At 37.9% G+C, this 22,653-nt stretch overlaps 1 protein-coding gene across 2 annotated transcripts in view; it reads right to left on the bottom strand.

The window, feature by feature from the left end:
• Positions 1-22,653, bottom strand: part of FAF1 (Fas associated factor 1) — a 527,993-nt gene that overhangs the window by 408,701 nt on the left and 96,639 nt on the right. The gene's annotated exons all lie outside the window — the stretch shown is intronic.

Below are 22,653 nucleotides of genomic sequence, written 5' to 3' on the forward strand. Positions count from 1 at the left end.
CTGATCCTATTCCAAACGCTTATGAAACCACATTACTCTCTTAACTGGGCTCTCTGCATTCTTCTGGTTTATCCCCTTTTATATGGTTTGGATTTATATTCTCGCCCAAATCTCATGCTAAATTGTAATCCCCAATATTGGAGGAAGGGCCTGGTGGGAGGCGGCTGGACCATGGGGGCGGATTTCCCCCTTGCTGTTCTCATGATGGTGAGTTTTCATGAGATCTGGTTGTTTAAAAGGGTGTAGTACCTCTCCCTTCACCCTCTTCCTCCTGGCACCAGCCATGTAGGACGTGCCTGCTTCCCCTTTGCTTTGCTTCCACTATGACTGTAAGTTTCCGGAGGCCTCTCCAGCCATGTTTCCTGTACAGCCTGTAGAACTGTGAGCCAATTAAATTTCTTTTCTCTATAAATTACCCAGTCTCAGGTAGTTCTTTATAGCAAAGAGAGAATAGGCTAAAGCACCCTTCCAACCCATCTTACACATTCTGTCAAAGTGAAACTCATAAGACCACTATCAACATGTCACATCTCTGCTCAAAACCCTTCCAAAGAAAATCAGAGTCATTGGGAAAGATGGGTAAGAGATCAGGAAACACTTAATTCAACTTGCTATTAAATGAGATGAGATAATTGAGGCCAAGAGGCCAAGGCTAAATTACAGTAACTTGCTTAAGAAAGTATGGCAAATAAGGGGCACAGTCAAAACTAGAATCAGGTCCCCTAATTACTAATTCCAATACTCAGGATGAACAAAACAAATATAAAAGTCACAACAACCTCTATGGAAAAACTGATATATGTTAGCCTCCCTAAGGAAAAGTATATTCATAGTGTGGGGATTAGAAGGATGCTCATTAGTCTCCATTCAATAATAAATATTTACTGAACACCGGATATGTGTGAGGTATGACTTTCAAGGAATTTACAGTATTACAGCAAAAGGCACGAAAACAAATAGTTATAATAATGTGGTTCTATAACAGATGTATGCACACGGAAAAGAAAAAGTACCTAATACAGCCAGTGAAGGCATTATAAAGACTTCCTATAGAAACTTACTCTCTGGAGTCTTAAATAATGAATGTGACAGATAACACAGCGAAGAATGAAAAGACTGGGGAGTAACAATTATAAAGGCAGTTATGACAGACTAAAGCTTTAGTTCCATTTTTCAGTATGGCAGACGAGTAGCACAGATGTGAGGAAACGTGAAGATGAGAAAAGAAGGCAAGAACTAGATTATATGAAGTGCTTTACTTGCCATTTTCATTCTATCAATGAAGAAATGCAATACGACCAGAGTGACAATCTAGAAAGATCACTCTGTCAACAGCATGGAGGCTTAACTAAGGAAAATAAGGTTGAATACAGAAAAATTGAGTAAGTAGGCTCTTTCAGTAATCCAAATTGAGATCTAAGCAATGGTAGTGTTATAAAAAGTTAAAGAGAAAGATATAAGAGAAATTTGCTTATGTACGCTGGAAAGAATCCAGACTTCAGAAAGTTTAAGACCTAAATTCTATTTTTTTTTTTTTTTTTTTTTTGAGACGCAGTTTTGCTCTTGTTACTCAGAGTGAAGTGCAATGGCGCGATCTCGGCTCACTGCAACCTCTGCCTCCTGGGTTCAAGCAATTCTCCTGCCTCAGCCTCCCAAGTAGCTGGGACTACGGGCATGCGCCACCACGCCCAGCTAATTTTTTGTATTTTTAGTAGAGACGGGGTTTCACAACGTACGTCGTGAATGGTCTCAATCTCTTGACCTCGTGATCCACCTGCCTCAGCCTCCCAATGTGCCGGGATTATTGGCGTGAGCCACCGCACCTGGCCAAGACCTAAATTCAAATCCCACAGTCACTGTCTATGAGCTTTGCAACTTAGAACAAATCACTTAACAGGAGGCTGAGGCAGGAGAATCACTTGAATCCAGGAGGTGGGGGTTGTGGTGAGCTGAAATCACGCCACTGCACTCCAGCCTGGGTGACAGAGTGAGACCCCATCTCAAAAAACAAAAAATCAGTCACTTAACCTCGTTAAGCCTATTTCCTAATCTCTATTATAAAACTGTAAAATTGGAGACACCATGTAAACACAGTAGCTGCTGAGAGAATTTAATAAGATTAATGAAAATCACCAAACACATAAAACCAGGTATTGAATATGTACTTGAAAAATATTAGTTCTCTTCTCCATTTCCTCTCTCCCTAGAGCCAATTAGGTAAGAGTATAGTAATTGTAATCCTAGATGTGTGACTAGTCTGATTGGGTAGATGAAAGCACCATTACCAAGAAATAATATAAAGAGGAAAAAAGGAACAAGTTTGTGGTATACTGCATGTAAGATATCTGTGGAACATCAAGGTTGAAGTGTCTAATGGGTTCTTAGATACAGGGAAGACTCCAAGGTTTAAGAGGGAAGTCTGGGCACAAAAGTAGCTGGCTAAGATCTTGGACACATTTCTCTAAAACTCCCACTATTCATTTGTAAAGGAGGAAAATACCGCCTATCTTGTCTACTTCACAGAACAGAAATAGGATGTACATAAATACTCTCTGTATGTAGGTATTTGGGGGATTTGTGTGTTTTCATTTTGTTTTGTTTTTTCCTGAGACAGGGTCTTATTCTGTCATCCAGGCTGGAGTGCAGTGGTGTGATCATAGCTTACTTTAACTCTGAACTCCTGGGCTCAGGCAATCCCCCAACCTTAGCCTCCCAAAGTGCTGAGATTAGAGCATGAGTCACCACGCCCAGCCATAAGTTTGTAAACTGCAAAACATTCTAAAACCATAGAGTGGCATTATTAAACTATAAGAAACAAAATAATAAATAAGTATTGAACATATATTCAATAATCACTTACAAAGGACGATGTTAGAGACAAAAATTGGACCAAAAATAGTAAGCCGCACTGTCCTAATGTTACAGTTTATCCTTTGTGGAGATTTTGTCCCCAGCTTTTCTGTTTTAAAAAATTTCCAGCTAGAGAAAACTTGAAAGAAAAGTACAATGAACATCAATATACCTTTCACATGAATTCAATAATTGTTAATACTCTGACAAGATTACTTTCATCCTTTCTGGCCATCAACATACACCATATTGCTTTCATATCTGAAGGTAAACTGCAAACTTATAAACATACACAATTATTTTGTCAATTAAAAATGAAAAATGTTCATTGCAAGTATTATGATACTCTGTCCCAGCATTTAATCTTGGGATATTCTCTTTATAACCACAATACCATTATGAAAATCAAACAAGTTAATATTGCCTCTATGTTGCACGTACAAAATAGTATACATCTGAATTTTTCCAACACTACCAATTGTCTCTTTATAAGTGTGTGTTATGCTTCTTGTTCCGGCTTTGGATCTAGATCTACTTAGGGCACATGCATTGTAGTATTTAGTTGTCTTTTCTTTTGGTCTTGAATCTGGAACAACTTCCATACCTTTTTGTTTGCTTTACATGCCATTAACAATTTTAAACTAACTATTTTATAAAATGTCCTCCAATTTCGATGTGTCTGGTTGCTTCCTCATGATTAGATTCAGTTAAACATTTTTGGCAAGAATGCTATATGAAGGATTTCTTTCTTTACAAATATTTTAACATGTTAATCAACATGTTGATTTGAATGTGGAATATATGTTTTATACAAAGAGTAAAAGGCTAGTGAAGTAACTTCTATTATATAAACTCAAAGACAACAATTGAAAGATAGTTCTTGGATCTAACACTGATCCATAAAGTTTGTGCCAAATACATACCCAATCTGGAAACTAAATTCAGACATCAACTTTATGAAAATAGCAAAAAAGCAGGGTTGGGAAAGGGGAAGCTCCTTCACACTATGTGTCCCTTAAAAACATAAAGCACCTCTATCATCCCTTTAAAAACAAATAAAATCAGCTTAAGGAGATTTTGGCCTGAGACGATGGGGTCTTCTAAAAATATACAATCATGTCATCTGCAAATAGAGACAATTTGACCTCCTCTTTTCCTAACTGACAACACTTTATTTCTTTTTCTTGCCTGATTGCTCTGGCTAGCACTTCCAATATTATATTGAATAGGAATGGTGAGAAAGGGCATCCTTGTCTAGTGCCAGTTTTCAAAGCAAATGCTTCCAGTTTTTGCCCATTCAGTATGATGTTGTCTGTGGGTTTGTTGTAAACAGCTTTTACTATTTTGAAATACGTTCCATTGATACCTAGTTTATTGGGAGTTTTTAGCATAAAGAGCTGCAGAATTTTGTCAAAAGCCTTCTCTGCATCATTGAGACAATCATGTGGTTTTTGTCATTGGTTCTGTTTATGTGATGGATTACACTTATAGATTTGTGGATGTTGAACCAGCCTTGCAACCCCGGGATGAAGCCTACTTAATCGTGATGGATAAGCTTTTTGATGTGCTGCTGCATTTGGTTTGCCAGTATTTTATTGAAGATTTTTGCATCAATGTTCATCAGGGATATTGGCCTGAAGTTTTCTTTTTTAGTTGTGTCTCTGCCAGGTTTTGGTATCAGGATGATGTTGATCTCATAAAATGAGTTAGGAAGGATTCCCTCTTTTTGTATTGTTTGGAATAGTTTCAGAAGGAATGGTACCAGCTCCTCTTTGTACATCTGCTGGAATTCAGCTTTGAACCCGTCTGGGCCTGGATTTTTTTGGTTGGTAGGCTATTAATTGCTGCCTCAACTTCAGACCTTGTTATTGGTCTATTCAGGGTTCAACTTCTTCCTGGTTTAGTCTTGGGAGGGTGTAAGTATCCAGGAATTTATCCATTTCTTCCAGATTTACTGGTTTCTGTGCATAGAGTTGTTTGTAGTAATCTCTGATGGTAGTCTGTATTTCTGTGGAATTGGTGGTGATATCCCCTTTATCATTTTTTATTGCATCTATTCAATTCTTCTCTCATTTCTTTTTTCTTTTTCTGGCTAGCAGTCTGTCTATTTTGTTGCTCTTCTCAAGAAACCAGATACTGGATTTATTGATTTTTTTTAAAGGGTTTTTTTGTGTCTCTATCTCCTTCAGTTCTGCTTTGGTCTTAGTTATTTCTTGCCTTGTGACAGTTTTTGAATTTGTTTGATCTTGCTCCTCTAGTTCTTTTAATTGTGGCATTAGGGTGTTGATTTTAGATCTTTCCTCACTTCTCATTTGGGCATTTATTGCTATAAATTTCCCTCTAGACACTGCTTTAAATGTGTCCCAGAGATCCTGGTACACTGTGCCTTCATTCTCATTGGTTTCAAAAAACATCTTTATTTCTGCCTTCAATCAATGTGCAATTATCACAAGCATTTGTATACATCAATAACAAAGAGCCAAATCATGAGTGAACTCACACTCAACAATTTCTATAAAGAGAATGAAGGACCTAGGAATACAACTAACAAAGAATGTGAAGATCCTCTTCAAGGAGAACTACAAACCACTGCTCAAGGAAATAAAAGAGGACATAAACAGATGGAAAAACATTCCATGCTCATGGTTAGGAAGAATCAATATCATGAAAATGGCCATACTGCCCAAAGTAATTTACAGATTCAACGCTATCCCCATCAAGCTATCATTGACCTTCTTCACAGAACTGGAAAAAAAACACTTTAAACTTCATATGGAACAAAAAGAAAGCGTGCATAGCCAAGACAATCCTAAGCAAAAAGAACAAAGCAGGAGGCATCACACTACCGGATTTCAAACTATACTACAAGGCTACAGTAATCAAAACAGTATGGGACTGGTACCAAAATAGAGATATAGACCAATGGAACAGAATGGAGGCCTTGGAAGTAACACCGCATATCTACAACCATCTGATCTTTGACAAACCTGACAAAAACAAGCAATGGGGAAAAGATTCCCTGCTTAATAAATGGTATTGGGAAAACTGGCTAGCCATGTGCAGAAAGCTGAAACTAAACCCCTTCCTTACACCTTACACTAAAATTAATTCCAGATGGATTAAAGATTTAAACATAAGACCTAACACCATAAAAACCCTAGAAGAAAATCTATGCAATACCATTGAGAACAGAGGCACAGGCAAGGACTTCATGACTAAAACACCAAAAGCAATGGCAACAAAAGCCAAATAGACAAATGGGATCTAATTAAACTTAAGAGTTTCTGCACAGCAAAAGAAACAATCATTACAATGAACCAGCAACCAACAGAATGGGAAAAAATTTTTTGCAATCTACCCATCTGACAAAGGGCTAATATCCTGAATCTACAAAGAACTAAGGCAGATACAAACAAACAAAGAAACCCATTCAAAAGTGGGTGAAGGATATGAACAGACACTTTTCAAAAGAAGACATTTGTGAGGCCAAGAAACATAGGAAAAAATGGTCAATATCACTGGTCATTAGAGAAATGCAAATTAAAACGACATTGAGATACCATCTCATGCCAGTTAGAATGGCGATCATTAAAAAACGTGTAGACAACAGATGCTCAAGAGGATGTGGAGAAACAGGTGGGAGTGTAAGTTAGTTCAACCATTGTAGAAGACAGTGTGGTGGTTCCTCAAGGATCTAGAAATAGAAATATCATTTGACCCAGCAATCCCATCACTGGGTATATACCCAAAGGATTATAAATTGTTCTATTGTAAACACACATGCACACTTATGTTCACTGCAGCACTATTCACAATAGCAAAGACTTAGAACCAACCCAAATCCCCATCGATGATAGAATGGATAAAGAAAACGTGGCACATATACACCATGGAATACTATGCAGCCATAAAAAATGATGAGTTCATGTCTTTGTAGAGATATGGATGAATCTGGAAACCATCATTATCAGCAAACCTACACAAGAACAGAAAACCAAAACCATCATTATCAGCAAGCCTACACAAGAACAGAAAACCAAACGCTGCATATTCTCACTCACAGGCAGGTGAACAATGAGACCACATAGGCACAGGGAGGGGAACAGCACACACTTGTGTCTGTATCGGAGTGGGTGGCTAGGGGAGGGACAGCAGGAAGTGGGGAGGTTAGGGAGGAATAACACTGGGAGAAATGCCTGATGTAGATGATAGGGGGATAGACGCAGCAAACCACCATGGCATATGTGTACCTCTGCAACAATCCTGCAAGATCTGCACATGTACTCCAGAACTTAAGTACAATTTTTAAAAAATCAAATCATAAAGCCACGCACAGCTTTTTAAACACATTTTGGTGTGTTACAATAGCATAGTTTTATGGACTGAACCATCTGGGATAAAGCCTGCAGAAACTATCAAATGGTGGATATTTCTTTAAAAAAAAATAACAAAGTGAAGAATCTATATTTGAGGATATTCATCAACTGATATTTTTCAAAGCTGTAAGTTGTTTAACAAAAAGTTTTATCCTATGAAACTCATGTAACCACTGAAAGCTACAGAATTAACATACAATTTTACATTAACTTACATGTTAATGTAAAATTTTACATTACTTTTAATATTCTGTTAATGTAAATATAATTTTACATGTTAATGTAAAGTTACAAGTAAATTATATCTAATTTTATATGAGCTATATATGTTTTGTTATATCTATAATTTTACATGTAGAATTATAAATTTAAAGCATAATTTTAAATTTAAATTATAAATTTAAAACAATTTTATATGTAGAATTATAAATTTAAAGCATGCATGTTTTATATTTTATATAATTATAAGAATTAAATCATAAATAAATATTACTCGGCAATCTCTCTAGAAAAATCTGTGACAACCAGCTGCTCCCACAGACGTTACTGAGTTTTGCAAACATAAACATTTTAAATAATGTAATTTTCTCTTAGAGAAATAACATGAAGAGGATTCTTCTGAAAACTCCTTAAATGTGTTAACTATAAAGAATACATCACTATTACTATTAGATTTAGTAATAATTCTTTGAAAGTTATAACAATAAAAGTAACCAAATCAGATTCAAATTTAACTCCTACCAATCAATCAGATGATGCTCTTTATACACTAACATTGGAAGCTGAATATATTTTTCCAGCATTCACTACCAAAGTATAAGCCCGAGATCAATATTTGTGACAAAAACACAAGGGGGAAAATATCTAACTTAGCTGTGCTACCAGGCACACCTACAGCCTCAGGTACTGCTTTTCTGAAGTGATCAGAGTACAAAGAATTCTACTGCAAGAGGCAGAGGAGTCTTATTCATAAAAACAAATACATATTTATTATATATATTTATTAGCCTGCTGCTTAACGACTGCATCTTTTGTTGGCAACTACGCAAGAAAAGCAGACAAAAAGGAGTTCATTTCATTTCTACTATTATTTTTATAAACAAGAAAAAGATCAAGCTACTGCCTACTTATACGATGCATTTGCTTGCATTAGTTTATAATGGTGACACCAACACCAAGCAAATGACTACTACCAAATGGCCAGTCACACACTCTGAGTTGACATACTACTGCTACAAATTAACAATATTTGTTTGATATGCAAAGAAGTCTGATATTAATAACTTTAGTCTTATTTCATATACATAAATTACTATTTCTCCAAGTGCTTTATTTAACTACAATTTCATAAGGTGACGATCAGTAATAGCCTAACAAAAGACAACAATGTCAGTAAATAAAAGTAAAAAGAAATGGCCGTTTAGGAACAGCTCAGGATTGCAGCTCCCAGTGAAAGCGCAGACAGTAAGTGGACGCCGCATTTCCAGATGGATGTTTAATGCCCACACACCAGGAGATTCCCAGGCGGAGGAGCCCCAGGTGTCACCAGCGCAGCTGGCGCAGCCGTTTTGCCCGGCGCAGCTGCTTTGCCGGCACCCTGGCACAGCGGTTCTCCATACAAAATACACTGGTCCGGGTGCCCTTTTAGCTGGCAGTTGCAGCCCTGGGAAGGTATAGTCGCCCATTTATCTGACTGAAAAGGGGACTGAAACAGGTAGCCAGGCCAGGAGATTCCTGGGCAAAAAAAGCCCCACGAATCTCAGCGCCGCTGTTTCACCCAGCGCAGTGAGTTGCCACACGGGAAATCACAAAGATCTCGGCGCCTTTTCAACAGGTGACTGGAACACCTGGGAGAGAGTTGAACGTTCAACCAAAAAAAAAAAAAAAAAAAAAAAAAAAAAAAAAAAAAAAAAAAAAAAAAAAAGGCTCAGAGGCAGTGAGCCAGGTGATCAGGCTCAGCTGGTCCCACCCCCACAAAAAAAAAAAAAACAGCAATTGGAAACACTCTGGGTTGAGAGTTTCACAGCAAGCACAGCTGAACCCGGGACAGTCCAGCTCTGTGGGGGAGTGCCATTACTGAGGCACTCCACCACTACGGAGGTAGTCTGCCATTGCTGAGGCAGCCCACCATTGCCGAGGCAACCCACCGTTGCCAAGGCAACCTGCCATTACAGAGAAAGTCCACCATTACAGAGGAAGGCCACCATTGCTGAGGCAGCTCACCATTGCCGAGGCAACCCACCGTTGCCAAGGCAACCTGCCATTACAGAGAAAGTCCACCATTACAGAGGAAGGCCACCATTGCTGAGGCAGCTCTAACTACACCCATATACCATATAAACAGGACTGCAGGGAAGTTCACACGGCAGCTGGGTGGAGCCCACAGCAACTCAGCAAAGCCTCTGCATGCAGACAATGACTAGCCTGCCTCCATGCTGGGCAGGGCAGCCCTGAAAAAATGGCAGCAGCACAACGGAAACTCATAAATAAAGCCCTAATTCCCTGGGATAGAGCACCTGGGGGAAGAAAGGGGGTTTAAGAGTTCTGCTGCAACAGACCTAAACATACCTGCGAAGCAGCTCTGAATGAACAATGGAGCTCATAGCTCAGCACTTGAGCTCCTATAAAGGACAAACTGTCTCCTCAAGCAGATCCCTGACCCCCATATATCCAAAGAGTCACCTCATAAAGAAGAGATCAGACTGACATTTGGTGGGTATCATTCTGGGACAAAAATAGCAGAAAAAGAAACTGGTAGCAACCCTTACTGCTCTGTAGCTGCTGCAGGTGATCCCCAGGCAAGCAGGGACTGGTGTGCACCTCAGCAATCCTACAGGAAAGGGGCCAGACTGTTAGAAGGAAAACTAAGAAACAGAAATAACTTCATCATCAACAAATTAGATGTCCACTCAGAGACAACCTGAAAGTCAACAACTACAAAGCCAACAGGTGGATAAATCCACAAAGATGGGAAGAAACCAGCTCAAAAAGGATGAAAACACCCAAAACCAGAACACCTCTCCTCCTACAAGGGATCACAACTACTCACGAGCAAGGGAACAAGGCTGGATGGAGAATGAGTATGATGAAATGACAGAATCAGTCTTCAGAAGGTGGGTAATAAGAAACGTCTGTGAGCTAAAAGAACATGTTCTAACCCAATGCAAAGAAACTAAGAACTTTAAAAAAAATTTGACGAAATGCTAACGAGAATGGACAACTTAGAGAGGAATGTAAGTAAATTGATGGAGCTGAAAAACACAAAACAAGAATTTCACGAAGCATGCACAAGTTTCAACAGCCAAACTGACCAAGCGGAAGAAAGGATATCAGAGGTCGAAGATCAACTCAATGAAATAAAAGGAGAAGGCAAGAGTAGAGAAAAAAGGGTCAAAAGGAATCAACAAAGTCTCCAAGAAATGTGGGACTATGCGAAAAGACCTAATCTACGTTTGATAGGTGTACCTGAATGTGATGAAGAGAATGAATCCAAGCTAGAAAATACTCTTCAGGATATTATCCACGAAAACTAATATTCAACATCCTTAAATAAAAGAACTTCAATCCAAAATCTCATATCCAGCCAAACTAAGCTTCATAAGTGAAGGAAAAATAAAATCCTTGGCGAACAAGCAAGTACTAAGAGATTTCATCACCACCAGGCTTGCTTTACAAGAGCTCCAGAAAGAGGCTCTACACGTAGAAAGGAACAACCAGTCCCAGCCACTCCAAAAACATACCAAATGGTAAAGAGCATCAATACAATCAAGAATCTGCATCAACTAACAGGCAAAACAGCCAGCTAGCATCAAAATGGCAGTATCAAATTCATACATAACAATATTTACCCTAAATGTAAATAGACTAAATGCCCCAATCAAAAGACACAGACTGGCAAACTGGATAAAAAGCCAAAACCCATTGCTGTGCTGTATCCAGGAAACCCATCTCACATGCAAGGATACACAAAGGCTCAAAATAAAGGGATAGAGGAAGATTTACCAAGCAAATGGAGAACAAAAAAAAAAAGCAGGAGTTTCAATTCTCGTCTCTGATAAAATAGATTTTAAAGCAACAAAGATCAAAAGAGACAAAGAAGGACATTACATAATGGTAAAAGGATCAATGCAACAAGAAGAGCTAACGATCCTAAATATATATGTACCCAATACAGAAGCACCCAGCGACATAAGGCAAGTTCTTAATGACTTACAAAGAGACTTAGACTCCCACACAATAATAGTGGGAGACTTTAACACCCCATTGTCAATGTTAGACAGATCAATGAGACAGAAAATTAACAAGGATATCCAGGACTTGAACTCAGACCTGGACCATGCAAACCTAATAGACATTTACAGAACTCTCCACCCAAAATCCACATAATATACATTCTTCTCAGCACCACATCACACTGACTCTAAAACTGACCACATAATTGGGAGTAAATCACTCCTCAGCAAATGCAAAAGAACAGAAATCATAACAAACAGTCTGTCACACCACAGTGCAATCAACTTAGAACTGAGAATTCAGAAACTAACTCAGACCCAGAACCGCACAGCTTCATGGAAACTGAACAACCGGCTCTTGAATGTTGACTGGATAAACAATGAAATGAAGGCAGAAATAAAGATGTTCTTTGAAACCAATGATAATGAAGACACAACATAGCAGAATCTCTGGGACACATTTAAAGCAGTCTCTAGAGGAAAATATATAGCAATAAGTCCCCACACAAGAAGAAAGGAGAGATCTAAAATTGACACCCTATCATCAAAATTGAAAGAGCTAGAGAAGCAAGATCAAAAAAAACTCAAAACCTAGCAGAAGACAAGAAATAACTAAGATCAGAGCAGAATTCAAGGAGATAGAGACACAAAAAACCCTTCAAAAAAATCAATAAATCCAGGAGCTGGTTTTTCAAAAAGATCAACAAAATAGACCACTAGCCAGATTAATCAAAAAGGAAAGAGAATAACCAAATTGATGCAATAAAAAACGATAAAGCGGATATCACCACAGATTCCACAGAAATTCAAACCATCATCAGAGATTATTACAAACAACTCTATGCACATAAACTAGTAAACCTGAAAGAAATTGATAAATTCCTGGACACTTGCATCCTCCCAAGCCTAAACCAGGAAGAAGTCAAAACCCTGAATAGACCAATAACAAGGTCTGAAGTTGAGGCAGCAATTAAGAGCCTACCACCCAAAAAAAGCCCAGGTCCAGATGGGTTCACAGCCGAATTCTACCCGACATATGAAGAGGAGCTGGTACCATTCCTTCTGTAACTATTCCAAATAATCCAAAAAGAGGGAACCCTTCCCAAATCATTTTATGAGACCAACATCATCCTGATACCAAAACCCGGCAGAGACTCAACAAGAAAAGAAAACTTCAGGCCAATATCCGTGACAAACATAGATGTAAAAATCTTCACTAAAATACTGGTAGCCGATTGCAACAGCACATCAAAAAGCTTATCCACCATGATATAGTAGGATTCATCCCGGGGATGCAAGGCTGGTTCAACATACACAAGTCTATAAACATAATTCACCACATAAACAGTATGAAAGACAAAAACCACACGATTATCTTAATTGATGCAGAGAAGGCCTTTGACAAAATTCAACAACCCTTTATGCTAAAAACCCTGAATAAACTAGGTATTGATGGAACATATCTCAAAATAATAAAAACTATTGATGACAAACCTACAGCCAATATCATACTGAATGGGCAAAAACTGGAAGCATTCCCCTTGAAATCTGGCAGTAGACAAGGATGCCCTCTCTCACCACTCCTATTCAATATAGTACTGGAAGTTCTAGCCAGAGCAATCAGGCAAGAAAAAGAAATAAAGGGTATTCGATTAGGAAAGGAGGAAGTCAAATTCTCTCTATTTGCAAACGACATGACTGTATACCTGGAAGACCCCATCGTCTCCGCCCAAAATCTCCTGAAACTGATAAGCAACTTCAGCAAAGTCTCAGTACACAAAATCAATGTACAAAAATCACATGCATTCCTATACACCAATAACAGACTTAAAGACAGCCAAATCAAGAACAAACTGCCATTCACAATTGCTACAAAGAGAATAAAAAACCTAGGAATACAACTAACAAGGAACGTAAAGGACCTCTTCAAGGAGAACTACAAACCACTGCTCAACGAAATAAGAGAGGACACAAACAGATGGAGAAACATTCCATGTTCATGGTTAGGAAGAATCAATATAGTGAAAATGGCCATACTGCCCAAAGTAATTTACAGATTCAATGCTATCTGTAAATTAAGCTACCCATCAAGCTACCAATGACCTTCTTCACAGAACTGGAAAAAAACACCTTAAACTTCATATGGAACCAAAAGAGAGCCCGCATAGCCAAGTCAATTCTAAGCAAAAAGAACAAGGCGGGAGGCATCACACTACCAGACTTCAAACTATACTACAAGGCTACAGTAATCAAAACAGCATGGTACTGGTACCAAAACAGAGATATAGGCCAATGGAACAGAACAGAGGCCTCGGAGAAAACACAACATATCTACAACCATCCGATCTTTGACAAACCTGACAAAAACAAGCAATGGGGAAAGGATTCCCTGTTTAATAAATGGTGTTGGGAAAACTGGCTAGCCATGTGCAGAAAGCAGAACTGGGCCCCTTCCTGACACCTTACACTAAAATTAACTCTAGATGGATTAAAGACTTAAACATAAGACCTAACACCATAAAAACCCTAGAAGAAAATCTAGGCAAAACCATTCAGGACATAGGTGGAGGCAAGGACCTCATGACCAAAACACCAAAAGCATTGACAACAAAAGCCAAAATAGACAAATGGGGCCTAATCAAACTTCACAGCTTCTGCACGGCAAAATAAACAGTCATTAGAGTGAATCGGCAACCAACAGAATGGGAAAAAATTTTTGCAGTCTACACATCTGACAAAGGGCTGATATCCAGAATTTACTAAGAAATAAAACAGATTTACAAGAAAAAAACAAGCCCATTCAAAAGTGGGCTAAGGATGTGAACATACACTTTACAAAAGAAGACATACATGAGGCCAACAAACATATGAAAAAATGCTCATCATCACTGGTCATTAGAGAAATGCAAATCAAAACTACACTGAGATACCATTTCACGCCAGTTAGAATGGCAATCATTAAAAAATCTGGAGACAACAGATGCTGGAGAGGATGTGGAGAAATAGGAACACTTTTACACTGTTGGTGGGAGTGTAAATTAGTTCAACCATTGTGTGAGACAGTGTGGCGATTCCTCAAGGACCTAGAAATAGAAATTCCATTTGACCCAGCAAGTCCGTTACTGGGTATATATCCAAAGGATTATAAATCGTTCTACTATAAGGACACATGCACACGAATGTTCATTGCAGCACTCTTTACAATAGCAAAGACCTGGAACCAACCCAAATGCCCATCGATGATAGACTGGACAGGGAAAATGTGGCACATATACACCATGGAATATTATGCAGCCATCAAAAATGATGAGTTTGTGTCCTTTGTAGGGACATGGATGAACCTGGAAACCATCATTCTCAGCAAACTGACACAAGAGTGGAAAATGAAACACCGCATGTTCTCATTCATGGGCGGGTGTTGAACAATGAGAACACATGGACACAGGGAGGGGAGCACTACACACTGGGGTCTGTTGGGTGGAAATAGGGGAGAGACAGCGGGGGTTGGGGAGTTAGGGAGAGATAGCATGGGGAGAAATGCCTGATATAGGTGAAGGGGAGGAAGGCAGCAAATCACACTGCCACGTGTGTACCTATGCAACAATCTTGCATGTTCTTCACATGTACCCCAAAACCTAAAATGCAAAAAAAAAAAAGAAAAAGAAAAAGAAATGGCCTAAATACTGTTGATCAGATATTGCCAATTCCAACATTTTATGCTTTCACAGGAAGCAAGAGTGAGGTATTCTACACAAGGAGACTTATGACCTGTCAGTTCCTTGTAATATCTATTTCAAGATGGCTATAAACCTGTTTAACCTTCCTATCAGAATATACTTTGACAAAAACTAGTAATTGAAAAAGGAGAGAGAAAAAATCCGGACATGCCACACTGAAAACAAGTTCATTACAAATCACACTCCACTACAGCCATCCCAAGAGAGTTGAAAAATAAAAGAAAAAGAATTTTTAAAAGCTAAGGCTTTTCCAATTTAATCAACGTCCAAGCATACAAAGCCTAGATCCTTACTCCTTATACTTCAATACTATGAAAAAACCCATTCCTCAAAGCCGTAGCATAGTATTTCTGTAAACCTAATTGATGTTCAATAAGGCAATTTAATAAGGAAGGAATAATCTTTTCAAAACTGGTCCTAAAACTGAATTTCCATTGGCAGAATAAAACTGAGAAAAAAATTTCAAACCTACACTGACACCATACACAAAAATTACCTCAAAATGTATCATATACCTTAACATAAAAGTTAAAACTGTAAAACTTCTAGGAAGAAATATAGGAAAAAAATCTTTGGGGCCTTGGTTAAGAAAAGGATTTCCCAGAGAGGGCATGAAAACAATAAAATAATTCATAAAATGAATTTTATTTATTTATTTTTGAGACAGAGTCTTGCTCTGTCCCCCAGGCTGGAGTGCAGTGGTGCAATCTCAGCTCAAGGCAACCTCCACCTCCCAGGTTCAGGCAATTCTCCTGCCTCAGGCTCCTGAGTAGCTGGGACTACAGGTGCACACTGCCACACCCAGCTAATACTTTGTATTTTAGTAGAGATGAGGTTTCACCATGTTGCCTAGGCTGATCTCAAACTCCAGAGCTCAGGCAATCCGCCCACCTCTGCCTCCCAAAGTGAGAGGATTACAGGTGTGAGCCACTGTGCCTGCCCCATAAATTGAATTTTATTCAAATTAAAACTTTTGACTGTCAAAGGACCCCATGAAGAAAATAAAATGGCCAGCCACATACCAGAACAATATGTTTATTCTACGAATAAGTGACAAAAAACTAGTATACACAATATATAAAGAACTTCTATAACCCAATAAGAAAATCCAAATATAATGCAAGAAAGATTTTAACAGATACTTCACCAAAGGAAAAATATATATATAGCCAATAAGAACACAGAAAGACATATAAGGAATCTTTCTGTGCCAATGGAAATGTTCTATATATGCTAAAGGTATTAAATACACAGATGTATAGAACCATCAAAATTCACCTAACAAAATAGATTTATGTACTTCACTTTATAAAAACTATAAGTCATCAAAGTATTCCATTAGGAGGCCTAGTGTTAGCTAGACCACACTGTTATCTATAAATTGGTATATTTCTCAGGTGCAATCAGGCAATTCATATCAAATTTGACTGAGCAATTTCACTTTTAGGAATTTATTCCAAGAAAATTGTTAGACTAGTAAATGTAAGGGTATTTACTGCACCACTGTTTTACTTATGGTGGAGAAAAATTACAGAGCCTAAATTTACATTAATAGATGATTAATTAAATAAATTATGACACATTCTATAACGAAATACCACTCAGTCAAGAAAAGTGATCACATGGGTTACTGCAGTTAAGACTGGTACTGATGCCACATATTACTGAGACTGGAAGTCCATCAGGACCCAGCCCCTTTGCACAGGAATATACTTATTTGATAAAAATAGCTAATAGTGAATACAAACTGTAAGAGTGGTAACAGTAACCTTACATCCCAACTACAGCACTACTGTAGCCAAAGATCTGGCATAGCAGTGGCTCCACTACAGCAGTAAGAACAAGATTTAAAAGAAGTTTCAGTAACAGCACATGGCAGTGAATGAAAAAGACCCTTGCTGATGACTGATTCTTAAATCCCCTTGAAATATATATATAAAACTTTATCTTCAACATTTATTTATTTTCTCTCATCTGTAGGCTTCAAAATTTTTGTTTTGTTTTTTTTCCAGTATGAGGTATACAGCTAAGGCTTCAAAAAATTTTTAAGATATTTATAACCCAAAAGAGTTTACAATAAATTGCTATATATGTACATATGTTTATATATAATCACAGGAAGGAAAAAAATACTAGAGGGAAACATACCAAAGTACCAAAAGTTATAGTGTAAGATGGTGACTTTCTCCTTTGTGTTTCCATATAGTTTAAAATTTCTCAATAATATCCATGTATGTTCATGTATTAAAACAAAATATATTGAAAATATAATTAATAACAATAAACTCAGAAGAAATATAGGATAAACCAAGGTTTTTTCCCATTTCTTTCTTTGCCTTTAGTGTTGTAGTAAACAGGAAGAAAAAGGCCTAAGCCTTTGACTAGCAAAGAAAAGAAAGATATGAAGTTATCTAAAAAACATTTTGAAGTAGCCAGTTAACATGGTAAGAAATGAAGATAATTATAAAAAATTAAAAGCCAAATAGTAAATTTTTTTAAAGTTACTAAGGTAAAAAGAAAAACCCACATATGGGGCATAAAAATTTTTAAGGGTATCAATCAAAAGCATGGCCTAAATAAATTAATGATTCCAAAACTTCACTTTAACCATCAGTTTCTGTTTCCTTTTCATCAACCTTCATACCAGTTGCTAAGCAATAGCTGCCTAAGTGTTGGACTGTTATATTTCCTGACTAACTAGGAATGTTGGATCATTACATTTCCAGACTAAGAGTTTTGGACTCTGTTACACTTCCTGACTGACCAGGAATGCAAAGGCCTCATTATACTTTCTTACTTGGAATTCTGAACTTCATTTCTCCTCACTGACCAAAAATTTAAGACTCAATTATACTCTAAGCATATTAAGTTTCATTACCCTAAGCAGGAGTGTTGGATCCAGACACACTGACTAATGGCACTGAGCCTCATTAAACTCATTAACCAGGAGTACTAACCCTTTCACATTGACCAACTAAAACTAACACTTCATTCTGATATAAAACTCTAGATTTTGAGTTCCTAGACTGATGCAGCCCAAATGGTGAAAGGCAGGTAGATACCAAGAAAAAGAACAAATGATCTGAGTAATTATTTCCTTGAAACAATAATTAGTTCTTAGAGGTCTATTTGAGGTCTCTATTAAGAGAACACCATATTGTAATCCAAACCAGTGTAATTTTAGATCATTCTTAAGCATGCATTTTAATATGACATGCATTACTGAAAAAATCATTTTCGGATTATGAATAACAAAACTAAAATATTCTTGCCACACACAAAATTCTTGTCTATGAAGTCATAAAAACCAGACCCCTACTTCTGCTTGGTCTTCTCTAAAGACACTCCTTTGCTCACTATCCTCTAGCCACATTAGATTTCTTTTTTTTTTTCCCCCATTTATTTATTGCATTTTACGTTTTGGGGTACATGTGAAGAACATGCAAGATTGTTGCATAGATACACACGTGGCAGTGTGATTTGCTGCCTTCCTCCCCATCACCTACATCTGGCATCTCTCCCCCCTTGCTATCTCTCCCCAACTCCCCACCCCCCACCGTCCCTCCCCTATTTCCCCCCAACTGACCCCAGTGTGTAGTGCTCCCCTCCCTGTGTCCATGTGTTCTCATTGTTCAACACCCGCCTATGAGTGAGAACATGTGGTGTTTGATCTTCTGCTCTTCTGTCAGTTTGCTAAGAATGATGTTTTCCAGGTTCATCCATGTCCCTACAAAGGACACAAACTCATCGTTTTTTATGGCCGCATAATATTCCATGGTGTATATGTGCCACATTTTCCCTGTCCAGTCTATCATCGATGGGCATTTGGGTTGGTTCCAGGTCTTTGCTATTGTAAAGAGTGCTGCAATGAACATTCATGTGCATGTGTCCAAGCGTATGAAAAAATGCTCATCATCACTGGTCATCAGAGAAATACAAATCAAAACTACATTGAGATACCATCTCACGCCAGTTAGAATGGCAATCATTAAAAAATCTGGAGACAACAGATGCTGTAGAGGATGTGGAGAAATAGGAACACTTTTGCACTGTTGGTGGGAGTGTAAATTAGTTCAACCATTGTGGAAGACAGTATGGCGATTCCTCAAGGACCTAGAAATAGAAATTCCATTTGACCCAGCAATCCCATTACTAGGTATATATCCAAAGAAGCCATGTTAGATTTCTATCTCTTTCTGAAACACATTTGCTTTCACCTCAGGACTTTTGCGTTTGCTTTTCCCTCTGTTTTCCCAGTGCTTTTTCCTCAGATCTTCACCTGGCTGGCTCCTCATTCTCACATTTCAGTTAAAATGCTACCTTTATCTGACTCTACAACATAAAATAACCCTCTCTATATCTTTAGTAACACTATTCTATTATTCTATTTGGTTTTCTTCATGGTATTTATCATATTATAAAATTACACTGTATATTTATGAATTTACTTTTGAGATTATCTGACTCCCATCTACTCAAGAATATAAAATCCAGCAAAACTGTGAACTTCCTTTGTCTTATTCACTGCTACATTCCCTGTGCCTAAAAAAGTGCTAGCACATAGTAAGGGACTCAGCATAATATTTGAATTCATTCAGAATAAGAGAATGAAATACATTCATTTTGGAATTATTTACTAGCTTTATAAAGCATCATGGCAGGTGATAGACATAGGGATATTATTGAATGCCAATTACTTTTGTCTAAAACCAACATTTTAATTTGCTACTTCAATATACCACTAGTGATCGCAACTGATTTTTTTAAATATTGAGGGCTATGTGTCACATATGTGATAAGAGGGTTTGCTATGGTTTCTGACATAATTTTTTTTCATTTTATGGATATATAATAGCTGTACATATTTATGGAGTACATGCGATATTTTGATACAAGCATACAGTGTGCAATGATCAAACCTGGGTAACTGGGATATCCATCACCTCAAACATTTATCATTTCTTTGTGTTAGGGGCACTCCAAATCTAGCTACTTACATATAGACAATAAACTGTTTATTATAGTCACTCTATTGTGCTACAGAGTATCAGAACTTATTCCTTCTATCTATTTTTGTACACATTAACGAAACTCTCTTCATCCCCTGCTCCCTACCACCCTTCCAGCCTCTGTTTACCACCATTCTGTTCACTGCCTCAATGAGATGAACTTTTAGCTCTCACATATAAGAACATGAAATATTTGTCTTTCTGTGCCTGACATTTCATTTAGCATAATGTCTTCCAGTTCTATCCATACTGCTGTAAATGACAGGATTTCATTTTTTTATGCCTGAATGATATTCCATTGTGTGTGTGTGTGTGTGTGTGTGTGTGTGTGTGTGTGTGTGTGTGTGTGTATTGCATTTTCTTTATTCATTCATCCTTTGATGAACACTTAGGTTGATTCCATATCTTGGCTATTGTAAACAGTACTGCAATAAGCATAGTGGTGCAGATACCACTTCAAAATACTGATTTCCCATATTTTGGATATATACCTAGCTGTGAAAATTGCTGGGTATATGGCAGCTCTTTCCATTTTTTGAGGAACCTCCATCCTGTTTTCCATAATGGCTGTACTAATTTACATTCCCACCAACAGGATGTAAGTGTTCCCCTTTCTCTGTCTGCATATACCAGCATTTGTCATTTTCTGTCCTTTTTATAACAGCCACTTTAAGTAGGGTGAGATGATAACTCATTATGGTTTTGATTAGCATTTCCCTGATGATTAGTGATGCTTAGCATTTTTTCATGTACCTGTTGGCCATCTGCATGTCTTCTTTAGAGAAATGTTTATTCAGATCATTTGCCTATTTTTAAAATCATAATATTTGTTTTTCTGCAGTTGAGTTCCTTATATGTTCTGCTTTTTAATCCCTTGTCAGGTGGATAGTTTGCAAATATTTTCTCCCATTCTGCAGGTTGTCACAAACATGTTTACAGGGAGAAATATATGTATGTGGCAGAAACTCAGATATCTACTTTTTCTGCTAAACCTGTACATAATTCCATAAGCCTTAATATACTGCCTGAGGCAGACACTATCAATGGTATTTGTGCACAGCAAAATATAACTGAACAGAACTGGCCTAAGTGTTAAAACTGTCATCTCTACTATACTGTTATCTGAATCTAGAGTCTGAAGACCTGGGCTTCAAGTTTTTGTCCCACAGCAGTGTTAACATAATGATGGAGCCAAGAAACTGATTCAGGAGAAATGAATACAAAGAATCTGGAAAACAATGTGAAGGTGGCAGTATCAAGTAAATTACAGATGCTACTGTGCTTCAAGGATTTCTCAAGTCAGGTTATGGGTATGAGATGGTGTTAGAAGAGTGCCTGAAAATAAGATTATTGAAGGAGGTGGCAGTGGTTGGTAATGATAAAGTTATGGTCAAGATTATAACAGAGGGCGCCCTGAGCAAGATAAATGTTTGAAAGGCTGTGTGGAAGAAAATGTTTTAAGTACCAAGCAACAGTGATTCCAAATAAAGGCTTAATAAAAGAAAAGGTACAGAAATGTAAAATGGGGTGGGACTTCCATCTAGCTGACGTCAACAGTGACTACTTACTATCTGTCATCCAATATCTCCATCTGTCTCAGTTATCAATTTATTGACTCTCAGATCCAAAAGCATCCTTGAATTATGTTCTGCAATTTAAGAATAAAAAAAGAGGAACCTCTAGGTATTGCTCTCCTTTAAAACGAGCATGATATTAACCTTTCTCTGTAAAAGGCACTTGAAGGACACTGCAGAAGGAAGATGCTTGCCTGCAGTTTCTTGTTGCAACATGGAAGCTGGCAGTATGAGTGTGAGGATATCCAGTATTCTCAGCCATGGGTCCAGAACACGCTCTCTCTCTGCAACCTTGCAGTCTTAGTCTACCAATAACCTTTCCATACACTTCTCAACATGCAAACTAGTGTTCAAAGACCTCCTGACCACTCACCACTAAGACTCTTACTTCCTCTGTAAAACCCTGTACACAGCCTGCCTGTCCTGTGGTTAGAGAGTTAGCACCATGCTGCTACTCCTGCAAACTGCCCTCCCCCATGTGCAGCCTGTCCATGCAAAGAGGGACCCCACACTCTTTGCAACCCTACTGTGCACCCACTCTTCTCCTTGCTGATTTGCTCCCTGACATGCACAGAAGAAGATGCTAACTGCTTGTCCAGTGACTGTGAACCAGCCCTGTCCTGGTGTAGCCAAACAAGTGAACATTTTTTCTATTCGGTAGGCTGAACTACATCTTCAATAGAATGTGAATCCCTTCTAAGTTTGCCTTTCCTTGGGACAATTTCTTGGGAGAAATAAATCTCAAATGCAATCTAACTCAAAATTATACTCCAACTCTTAGCATAAAAGAAAGGGAGACTCATTTCTAGGCATAAAATCTATTTGCCTTCGTCTATACGATGCTATATAAGATGTACAGCTTTCAATAAAAATTA

Source organism: Cebus imitator, unplaced genomic scaffold (genome assembly GCF_001604975.1).
Source record: "Cebus imitator isolate Cc_AM_T3 unplaced genomic scaffold, Cebus_imitator-1.0 Scaffold214, whole genome shotgun sequence".
In the NCBI taxonomy this organism is placed as follows: Eukaryota; Metazoa; Chordata; class Mammalia; order Primates; family Cebidae; genus Cebus; species Cebus imitator.